Consider the following 10,430-nt stretch of genomic DNA (forward strand, 5'->3'; position numbering starts at 1 on the left):
AAGCAAACAATCAACTAAAGTAACACTTACCGCCGAAATAAGGAGGGAAATCGTCAATTGCTTTTTCACTTAATTTCACTTCAAATTTCTCGCTAATAATTCCCTCCTTTCTTTGGAATATCTGAATGATTCTTTAAGATTGCATAGCAGAATTTTTCACGATTGAATTGGCCTTTTTTTGTGCGAGATATGGGAAGAAGATAGGGGAAGAAGGAGATAGTTCCTAATTGCGGTTTACTTCGACGGAATTCTCCTAATTTTGAGTTTTTTCTTTTTTTTTTAATTCAATGGATTATTTTATTATTTTAATTTTTTTGAGGGGATGGATTACTTTTATTACTCTTTACTTCTTTATGTCACAAATTATCTTTATTAAGGTGCATGTGAGTTTTTTATTTCAATTTTCCAATTTTAAATTCTTCCAATTTTTTAACACCTCGGTTTAAGAAATACGTGTCTCTCAAGACCGCTATACATTACCTCAAAACACCTGAATTGAACTGAACTGAATATCACTAAAAGTATTTTTGGATAAGAGAAGAAAATTTAGAGCTGAACTGACAGAATTTAAGTTGAAGTAATAATTGTTGTTTTTTTATAGATTAGATAGTGGTTTTTTTTCCAAATTTATTGAAATTATAATTATTATAATTATTATATAATATTGAATAATCATGATTTAAAGTTCTTATAATCATATAATGTAATAAAAATATATGTTAAAACCAGTTTAAGACTCGTGCGTTCAATGACTGATGTAGCTGATCGATGTCATGCTTAAATGTACTGGAAGTTTTTTTATTGATTAGATATACTAAAAAATATTCATTGAATATTTTATTTATAAATATTCTTGTGTAACGCAAATATACAATTAATTATTCTGAGATGGGAGTAATAACTTTTACCTTAAATACGTCAATTTTATTAATGTAAAAATGACCCGTGTCACAAACTTGATTATTACCTTCCTTACATACACAAATATATCCTACTCTACTCTAGTCATTTGATATTAATGATCAAACTTTACTGATTTCATAGTGTTATAATTGGTATTTTTGTTTTAAGCCACCTTTAATTTGTAAGTAAATTTGTAATTTAGAATGGGAAGCAGGTAACATATAGTCTCTTCATTCGGGGACACCATAGCTCTCCCCCTTTCATTATATAATAGAGATATGTTGTACTTTAATTCTTGAATGATATATATTTTACATAAACCTTTTTACCTTGATAATTAATCGCTGCTATATAATAGAAAAAGATACGTCCAATTTTATTAATGTAAAAGTTTTATTATATATAGGAAACACTATAAAAAAGTAATAATTTAATTATCATTTTAAATAGAGATAAAGTTTCCTGATTGTTTGAGTGATTTGCGTGATTTTTATAATATGATTTGTAAAGTTTCTTTTAAGTGATTTGTGAGTGAGTGTTCTAAATAAATGAGATCGAATCACCAATATTATGACTATCAAAAAAATTCCTCCAACACCGAAAATAATTCACCATAACAACAACCAGATACTCAAATATATATCTGCAATTCTTAATTCCGACGCCTCGAAATTACCTAGTAGATGTGAACCAACACCATCATTATTAATCGCTCGTTATAATCAAAATCTTCCAATTACCCTTGACCCTCGGATTTACTACCCCCGTATGATTAGGCCAAGTGGTCTTCCTACTGCACTGGGCTACCACCAACAACCTCCATCTTTGAGTGAACCTAATTTGGTTCATAAAGATAGAAGACATGACAATAATATAAGGGCATCTATCATGAACCAAGAACCACCATGTCAGGGGTCTGGTGCATAATCTAAAGCTCCTCAAAATGAGGCTATAGAATAGGAGGTAATTATTCAAACTACAATCAAAACAACAGAGAAGTTTAAATGGAGCCAGTACAATGATGAAGATTTATGCACAAGTTGGTTAAATTTCACTCATGACTCAATCAAGGGTATCGATCAATTTAATAGGGTAAGACATTTCATGTGTCGATAAATTAGTTTGGTGAGTTAATATAGTCTTCATAACAGAGTTATTGGCAACTATGCTCATAAATATAAATCAATAATTTAGTCTTTGTTAAGAAGTTATCAGTGACATGTTATTTACTTCAAATAGAAAATTCTGAAAATATTCAATTGTTGCCAATATTATGACTATGTGTGATCGTGCAGAAATTTCTCTAACGGCATGTTCTCCCCATCTTATTTTCAGTTCAGTTGAGTTCAGCTCCAATCAGTTTAGTTCATTCCAGTTCAGCTCCAATCTTTTATAACCATTTTGTTAATTATTATTATTATTATTATTATTATTATTATTATTATTATTATTATTATTATTATTATTATTATTATTATTATTATTATTATTATTATTATTATTATTATATTATTATTATTATTATTATTATTATTATTATTATTATTATTATTATTATTATTATTATTATTATTATTATTATTATTATATTATTATTATTATTATTATTATTTATTATTATTATTATTATTATTATTATTATATTATTATTATTATATTATTATTATTATTATTATTATTATTATTATTATTATTATTATTATTATTATTATTATTTATTATTATATTATATTATTATTATTATTATTATTATTATTATTATTATTATTATTATTATTATATTATTATTATTATTTATTATTATTATTATTATTATTATTATTATTATTATTATTATTATTATTATTATTATTATTATTATCTATTATTATCATTATTATCTTATTATTATCATTATTATCTTATTATTATTATTATTATTATTATATTATTATTATATTATTATTATATTATTATTATTATTATTATTATTATTATTATTATTATTATTATTATTATTATTATTATTTATTATTATTATTATTATTATTTTATTTATATTATTATTATTATTATTATTGTTGTTGTTGTTGTTGTTGTTGTTCTTGTTTTTGTTCTTGTTTGTATATATTATTTTGTTTATTGTAGCTTTACTCATTATTATTACTACTATTATTATTATTATTAGGATGAACATGGTTTAGGTCAAAAGCACACATAAACCCACATTTTTTTAGCTCACAAACCAATAAAATCGCGTCAAAACGGTTTATATATGATGTAATTATCATGATTATCATTAATTTTTATTATTGTTATTAATTTATGATTATTAATATTATTTATTTATAACTATCATTTAAAAATATCAAAAATACTATTATTATTATTCATTATTATTATTTATCATTATAATTATTATTTAATATTCATATTAGTATTGTTTAAATATTATTTATATATTTATTACATTGAATTTAATTCAATTTAATTTATGTTATTTCCCTAGGAACACTACAAGAGGGGGGGTGAATTGTAGGTGTAGAAATAAACGTAACTTTTTGCGGAAATTAAAACTTAAACGAATAAACAAGCTAAAGGAACACAAGGGATTTTTACGAGGAAAAACTTCTTGGGCCCAACAAGAAGAAACAACCTCGACCACTAGGGATTTTAAACTCAACACTTTCACTAATTAGGCCAAACAACTCTGTTACAACCTAATTCTAACTCGAGCCACACTTGAGTTCCTAAACTCAAGTTCCTGACCACTGTTCCCTTAACAGCAGTTCCTCTCAACTTCACTCGAAGTTTTCTCACACATACAAGCTTCACTCAAAGCCTTCTCTTACAGAACTTCACTCAAAGTTCCCTTACCCCAAAAACCAAAATACAATTGATCGAAATAAGCTTAGTGGAATTAGAGTAAGAAGGCAAAGAACAAATGGCTATTATGAGAGAATGAAGGCACTGACACTTAATAAGTTAAACTCACTTAATTACTTAGTCAGACAAATTTGGAACTTATCTAGACTTCTATATTTATATGTTAATCATGAAGAACGTGGGTAATGTTAGAGTACACGTTTTAAGTCCATTACCCATGATGTTCCTTCCCCTAAGGAACACGTTTTACATCATGTCCCATGATCCCATGAACTATAAATGAACGTGGATAAATGCAGCCATTACTCCTAAGTAATAGGAGTTCCTTGAGCATTATCCGAAAATCAGTTTTTATAAAACTCTTTTTATCTTTAAAACTGAATTTTTAATCTTTAAGAAAATAATATCTTTGAAATAAAATCTTTCTAACAACCGGATATTTATTTTCTTATTTTCCGAAAAATAAAATCTTTTCCAAAACAGATTTTCTTTTTAAAACTGATTTTATCATTTGAAATTAGAAATAAACTAATTTCCTATAATCTAGGCATGACTTACTCCATTATCTTTTAACCGTTACACTAATTACACGCCTAAGTCTAGTTCCTTTATTAATCAGTTCCTTTAACATATTTGCTAAGTGCCACTTAGTTTGTTCCTTACAAAGGAACAAACGCTCATTCTCAAATATACTGCCACAGTTCCTTACCATTCTTTCTTTGTTCCTTTACATTGGAACTAGAAAATAAAACGCCTAGCTTCTATTATTCTTGATCCAATGCTTGCTCCAGTATCAACATAGAAACTTCTTTACTTAGCCTTTGAAATCCTCTCTTGACTTCTTCATTGACTTCGTATTCTCCCAGTTCCTTGCATTGATACCTTAACACCATACACTTAAATAATTCATTAGTTCACTACTTAGTTTGTTCCTTTGTTTCTTTGTCATTATCAAAACTAGGGTTCAACAATTTCCCCCTTTTTGATGATGACAACAAAGGTACAAACTAAAGAAAATAACAAATAATATAAGTGAATGAAAATAAAAACATAAAGAAGAAAATGAAAAATAAAACACAATTATGTAAGTAACTGAAGTTTTTACCTTAACCTATTTTTGATTTTTCATTTACCTTATCCAATTTTTAATTTTTTTTTTCAATTTCAATGTACAGTTTGTTCCTTAAATCCTTTTCCCCCTTTGTCATCCTCAAAAAGAATAGACTCTGCATGAATTGATGAATTGATTTAACACCTTAAGACCAATATGCAAGCACCATTAGTGGTTAAGTTAGAAAATCAAAGAGTAAACTTGCTCAAACATCAATCACATAATACTAGCCATTCCAAGGAAGAAATTATGCAAATCATTTAGAAACATAGACAATATAGCAAAAGTCATTGATTATATAGCACTTGTTCCATAACAAAACAAAGAAAAAGGAAGAAACAAAAGTTGTGTTCCTTGATAAAGAAACAGGAACAACAAAACAACAATAAAGAAACTAAGAAAGGGAAGGGGAATGGTGTTCCTCTACAACTTCTTCTTCAACCACATCCTCCAATTTTTCATCACCACCCCATGATTGAGTCAACCTGTTCCTTCAGCTCCTCCAAGCACGAGCCATAGATCCATCTTCTTTTGCTGCGCAACCACGTATCACTCAATTCTTCATAAGACTTATCATAGTATCAGTTTTGGCATCCAAAGTCCAATGAAGATGATTGTAAAATTTTATCATATGTTGTGCAGGAAGGCAGACTTCATTAACCCAGTTAGTATCATCCGGAGTTTCCTGTTCCTTACCCTTGGAACTAGAGGCAGATGGGGATGTTGTGAAGGAACTGGAGGGGTTTGAGTGGAAGGCTCATCTGTTCCAGGAATGGAAACAGAAGGTGAAGGGTGATAAATGGGAGGAAGAAATGGTGGTGTGGGTGGAAGAGTTGTGGAGGTGGAAGCAAAAGGATTTGGGCCTTTTATTTCATCCTTCAACTGCTCAAAACTGGAAGGAACAGAGAAGGACGAAGGTGAAATGGAGGGATTTTGTGAAAGGAACAGAGAGTTTGGGAGATGGTGGGGGTAGGTTCCTTGAGAGTGAGGGTACCTGTTCCTCATTATCCGAAAGGACTAAGGAGAGTCCTCGTTGGAAGGAACAGGAACAGGAGCAATTTTTCGACGAGTGCTCTTTCTCACTCTCAAGGAACAGGGTTTAGGCTTAGTGGCAATGTGTTTGCGCCTCTTAGGTTTCGGTTCCTCCGGTTAGGAACAGGGTTATCCAAGATTACATCATTATCTTCTTCTAAGTCAGTTTGGGCAGTTTTCTTTTTCCTGAGGAACTGGAAGCCATTCTTCCTTGAATGAGAACACCTTCTTGGACAGACAAGCCAAGTCCATTTAGGGTCTTCTCATTCAAGATGTTCCCTTGTTTGACTCCTATGGTGGTCCAACCGTAAGTCTTACTTCAAATGATGAAGTAAGAAGTTATCAAGGCACCGTACCAATACACAATTTTCTCAATACAGTGGTTAAGTGTTGAATGAAGAGGGAAGGGAAATTGATTTGTATGTGGTGGTCCAAGCAAAACATGTAACACATATCCAAGAGACCCACTTCATTCCTCTTTTCAGTTCGAGGAATGAGTGCTCTCCAAACCAAGTTAAATAGTACTTTGTGAAGGGGAGAGAGTAGGTTATGGTTAAGTTTGTTTTGGCCAGCTGTTCCTCCAAAATATTCTAAGATTTTGTCTTGAGGAAAATTCGGAAAGGAAACAGTTCCTTTCCTTTTAAAATACAAATCAGTTCCTTTGCAAGGAACTTCCCATACTTTGCTTAAAGTGGCTTGATTAAACCTTATTTTCTTTCCTCTAACCTCAGTTGTGCAAGTTCCATTAGTATTAACAAATTTTGCACAAACTCATCCATAGCTAGAGGAACAAGAGCATTATTAAAGGCGAATTCAAACAAGAATTCCATGCCTTGTTCCTTTAGAATGGAGGTTAATTCTAGAAATTCAATTTTATTGCCCATTCTAAATCGACGCAAAAACCCAAACATACCTAGATTCACTTCGTTCGACCCTTTTCTTGGAAGACGAAGAAACAGTTCCTTTGGAAGGAACAGGTGCATTTCTTCTTCTTCCCCCTGAGATTGTTCCGGGGTTTCTTCTTCATCGTCTTCCCCAATCAATTTTCTTCTACGCATGCTCCTTCTAGGAGATTCTAATTGCTGTTCCTCATGGGGTTTTCTTGAATTATGTCGGTTTCAAGGGTTTTAGTTGGAGATGAAGAAATTTCCATTTTTGAAGTGTCGGTTGTTTTTGGTGTTGGAAAAGGTGAGTTTCTTGAAGTTTTTGCCATGATTTGATGAAGGTTTGGAGGTTTTTATGGAGTATCAAAGGGTGTGATGAGGTTTCGGTTATGGTGAAGATGAAGTTTGAGAGGAACACGGTTTCTTAGATGAATTAAGAAGGAAGTTTTGCATGTAATAGTAATTATGACACGCGGGAAAAAATAAAGCAAAAAAAAAAAAATAAATAAAAGAAGAAACAAAAGATAAAAAGAACCAAGATTTAATTAAACTGGTTCCCCTTATTTTTGGGATTTTTCGGATTTTTCGGATTTTTATGAATTTTAATTTTTGAAAGAAAATAAATGCTAAGGAACTTGTGCTATAGGAACAACTAATGCTACATATCAATTCCTTCATATATGCATGTTTCTTGACCTTAGGAACAGTAAGGGGAGTATTATGTGACATTTGTGAGTTGTTTATTTCTTTGATTAAGTTTATGTTTTGCAACATTCCAATTTGCAATGGTCTTAGGCAATTAAACACAATTATTTTTAGCACACAAAGTCACTCAAATTGATTCAAACATGGGGGAATTGACATAGGAACAATCACTTAATTTTTATTAACCTAACTCAAGCCTTAATTTTTCATATCTATCTCTTTGCAAAGGCTTAGTTAGATATCAGCAATCTGATAATCAGTTTGACAAAACTCAAGTTTAATCAAACCTTTTTCAACATTTTCTCTTAAAAAGTGATGTCTGATATGTATATGCTTTACTCTAGAGTGATGCACTGGATCTTTAGATATACTATAGCACTTGTATTGTCACAATAAATAGGAACACATTCAAAGTTTATTCCATAGTCACTAAGTTGTTGTTTTATCCAAAGCATTTGAGAGCAACATGCAGCAGCTGCTACATATTCTGCTTCAGCAGTGGATAACACAACAAGAATGTCAGACTTTAGCGTCCGCCAAAATCAGACGCTAAAAACACGGAATCAGACGCTAAATATATTAGCGTCCGCCGACGGACGCTAAACGACTGATGCAAAACCCTTGGTCGCTAATTCTCCAAATAGCGTCCGCAAAGCGAACGCTAAATATTTAGCGTCCGATATTTGAAATTTAGCGACCGCTTCACCGGAGACGCAAATTAGCGACCGCCAAAGACAGACGCTCATTAGCGACCGCTTAGGCAGTCGCTAATTAGCGACCGTTTTAAGCCGTCGCTAATTAGCGACCGCCAAGGCGGTCGCTAATGTCCTTGGTAGTCGCTAATTAGCGACCGTTTTTCCTAGACCCTATTCTTGGAAGCTTTTTCCTTTTAATTAATTGATAATATATGTAATAAGATATAAAATAATGCGAATACCATACTTCTTTTATTAAGGCAAACAAATTAATAAATTCAATTATTATTGATAATAAATGTAGATACAAGTGAAAAAATAATTCGAGAACTAAATTCTAGTATACTTGGAACAAAATGTAATACAAATCTCATATAATTACATGTACACTAATTTAAACTCCACAACAAAAATCTGGAACAAAACTAAATATTTGAGTCACCAAAGACTTTAGAAATGCAGCCCACATAGATTAGTCACTCTACTAATCAAAGTGAATTGATCTTTTAGCTAGGATAGGGTTCCTCAATGAACTGAACTTGATCTCAATCACAATCACAACATATCTTTGATGATATCAAGATTTAGAGTGTCACGGATAATAAGATATACCCCAAGGAACAAGACTAATGTGATACCCGAAGTCATTATTTTCTGCTCCACTTCCATAGGGAGCTTCTTCCCTCCTCTGGCTGCCTCTATAAGTATCAAAGCCAGTGTACCCCTTGTGAATCATCCTCGTCACCGCTCACTTCAACTAAGCTTCCGTTGCTGAAATTCTTCTCTTCTTTCTCCTTGTGAATCATTTCTTCGTTGGTTGCACTGCCTGCAGTTTAAGTAAACTAAACAAGTGCACATAAGTGCATGCAAATATACATGAAAGGATTCTAGTAAATGTTTCAAAGCTAACAATAAAAAAATTTAAACCATGGCAATCAGGATGATTCTATATAATTACAAATAATTCATGAAATTAATAGTTCAAAGAATGTTGAAAAACAAGAAACAATGAAAACACTTAAGTTTAGATGTCCATGTGAGACCTGGAGATGAAGAACCGGTTGATCATATATCGATACATAGCTTTCTTGGTGGTCCTGAAGATCTGCAAGATTGCGAGATATGGCTCCCAAAACCGCTCCGAAGCCCTGCTTGTTGACACAAAATAGGTGGTCAATACTCAATAGTTTCAGTATTACTCACCAGGGAGAGAATACTCAATTTTCCAGGATTACAAGATAGATTAATTCAAAGCTGTCATAGGAAATTAAAAATTTAATGACATATAACAAGTCCAGAAAGTTCCGTAATTTTTCTGTCAGGCTTACTGAGAAGCTAGCACTGATGAGGTAACACTTAATGTAGTCATATAATTACTATACCAAAACTGTAGATTGCTACTACTGCTACTGTATGTCTCTCTTTACACAAAAATGACCTAATCAAAAATATACAAAGATGTTGTAAATGTTAAAAGTCAGTAATCATAGAAGCTATGGCGTTGTAAATGTTAAAAATGACCTAATCAGAGTTCTTGCATATCTTTGGGAATTGCATGCCTTTCAAAATCTCTGCTACATCTGCATTCCTCTTCAGCTCATCTCCTTCTTTCTGTCCTGAAGCCAAGTGAGAACATACAAAGCACAAGCTTGTTTAATTTCAACTACACAAAACCTTTGTTCCAAAAACAAATGCATTAAAACAGCAATAACAGACAACTCGGCCAAGATATAGAACCATTTTATAGACCGCATTACATAATCACATTTGTTTGTGGATACCAAAGGTAGATGATAAATGCCAACTTCAGCTCTCCGTAAAATGCGGTCTATAAAATCTGTGATGAGAGATTTGTACTTACCAAGAAATGATATCTCCAAACCTCTCACATACTGAAAGTACAGCAACAATGATCCTACACAAAGACAAAGAAACGAGACCTCAATGTTTGGTTGTGAACAAAAGCACAAATTTGGTACTAATTAAAACACTACCAATTAAAACACTCATGACAGACAAAAATAAAATAAAGGAAAGGGATATGGTGAAACTTGGTACTAAAGGGCAACCAAGTTTTTAAAAACCCCACATTTTGACTTCTACTAGATAGTACAGATCATAGCACCACAACCAAAACGCATTATGCACAAAGTGGCTGCACAAGGCTCAATGCACCGGACCAACAGCTATAAACAAAAATGGTCTCCATAGGAAACACCAATTAGATTAGTGATC

At 31.6% G+C, this 10,430-nt stretch overlaps 1 long non-coding RNA gene across 1 annotated transcript; it reads right to left on the reverse strand.

The window, feature by feature from the left end:
- Positions 1 to 8,464: 8,464 nt before the first annotated feature.
- On the reverse strand, positions 8,465 to 9,663 carry LOC125497551 (uncharacterized). The gene is made up of 2 exons (XR_007274491.2): positions 9,239 to 9,663; positions 8,465 to 9,037 (listed from the first exon to the last, which is right to left on the reverse strand). It is a non-coding gene; the product is annotated as an uncharacterized LOC125497551 (long non-coding RNA).
- Between the last annotated feature and the right edge of the window lie 767 nt (positions 9,664 to 10,430).

Source organism: Beta vulgaris, chromosome 1 (assembly GCF_026745355.1).
Source record: "Beta vulgaris subsp. vulgaris cultivar EL10 chromosome 1, EL10.2, whole genome shotgun sequence".
NCBI classification, from domain to species: domain Eukaryota; kingdom Viridiplantae; phylum Streptophyta; class Magnoliopsida; order Caryophyllales; family Amaranthaceae; genus Beta; species Beta vulgaris.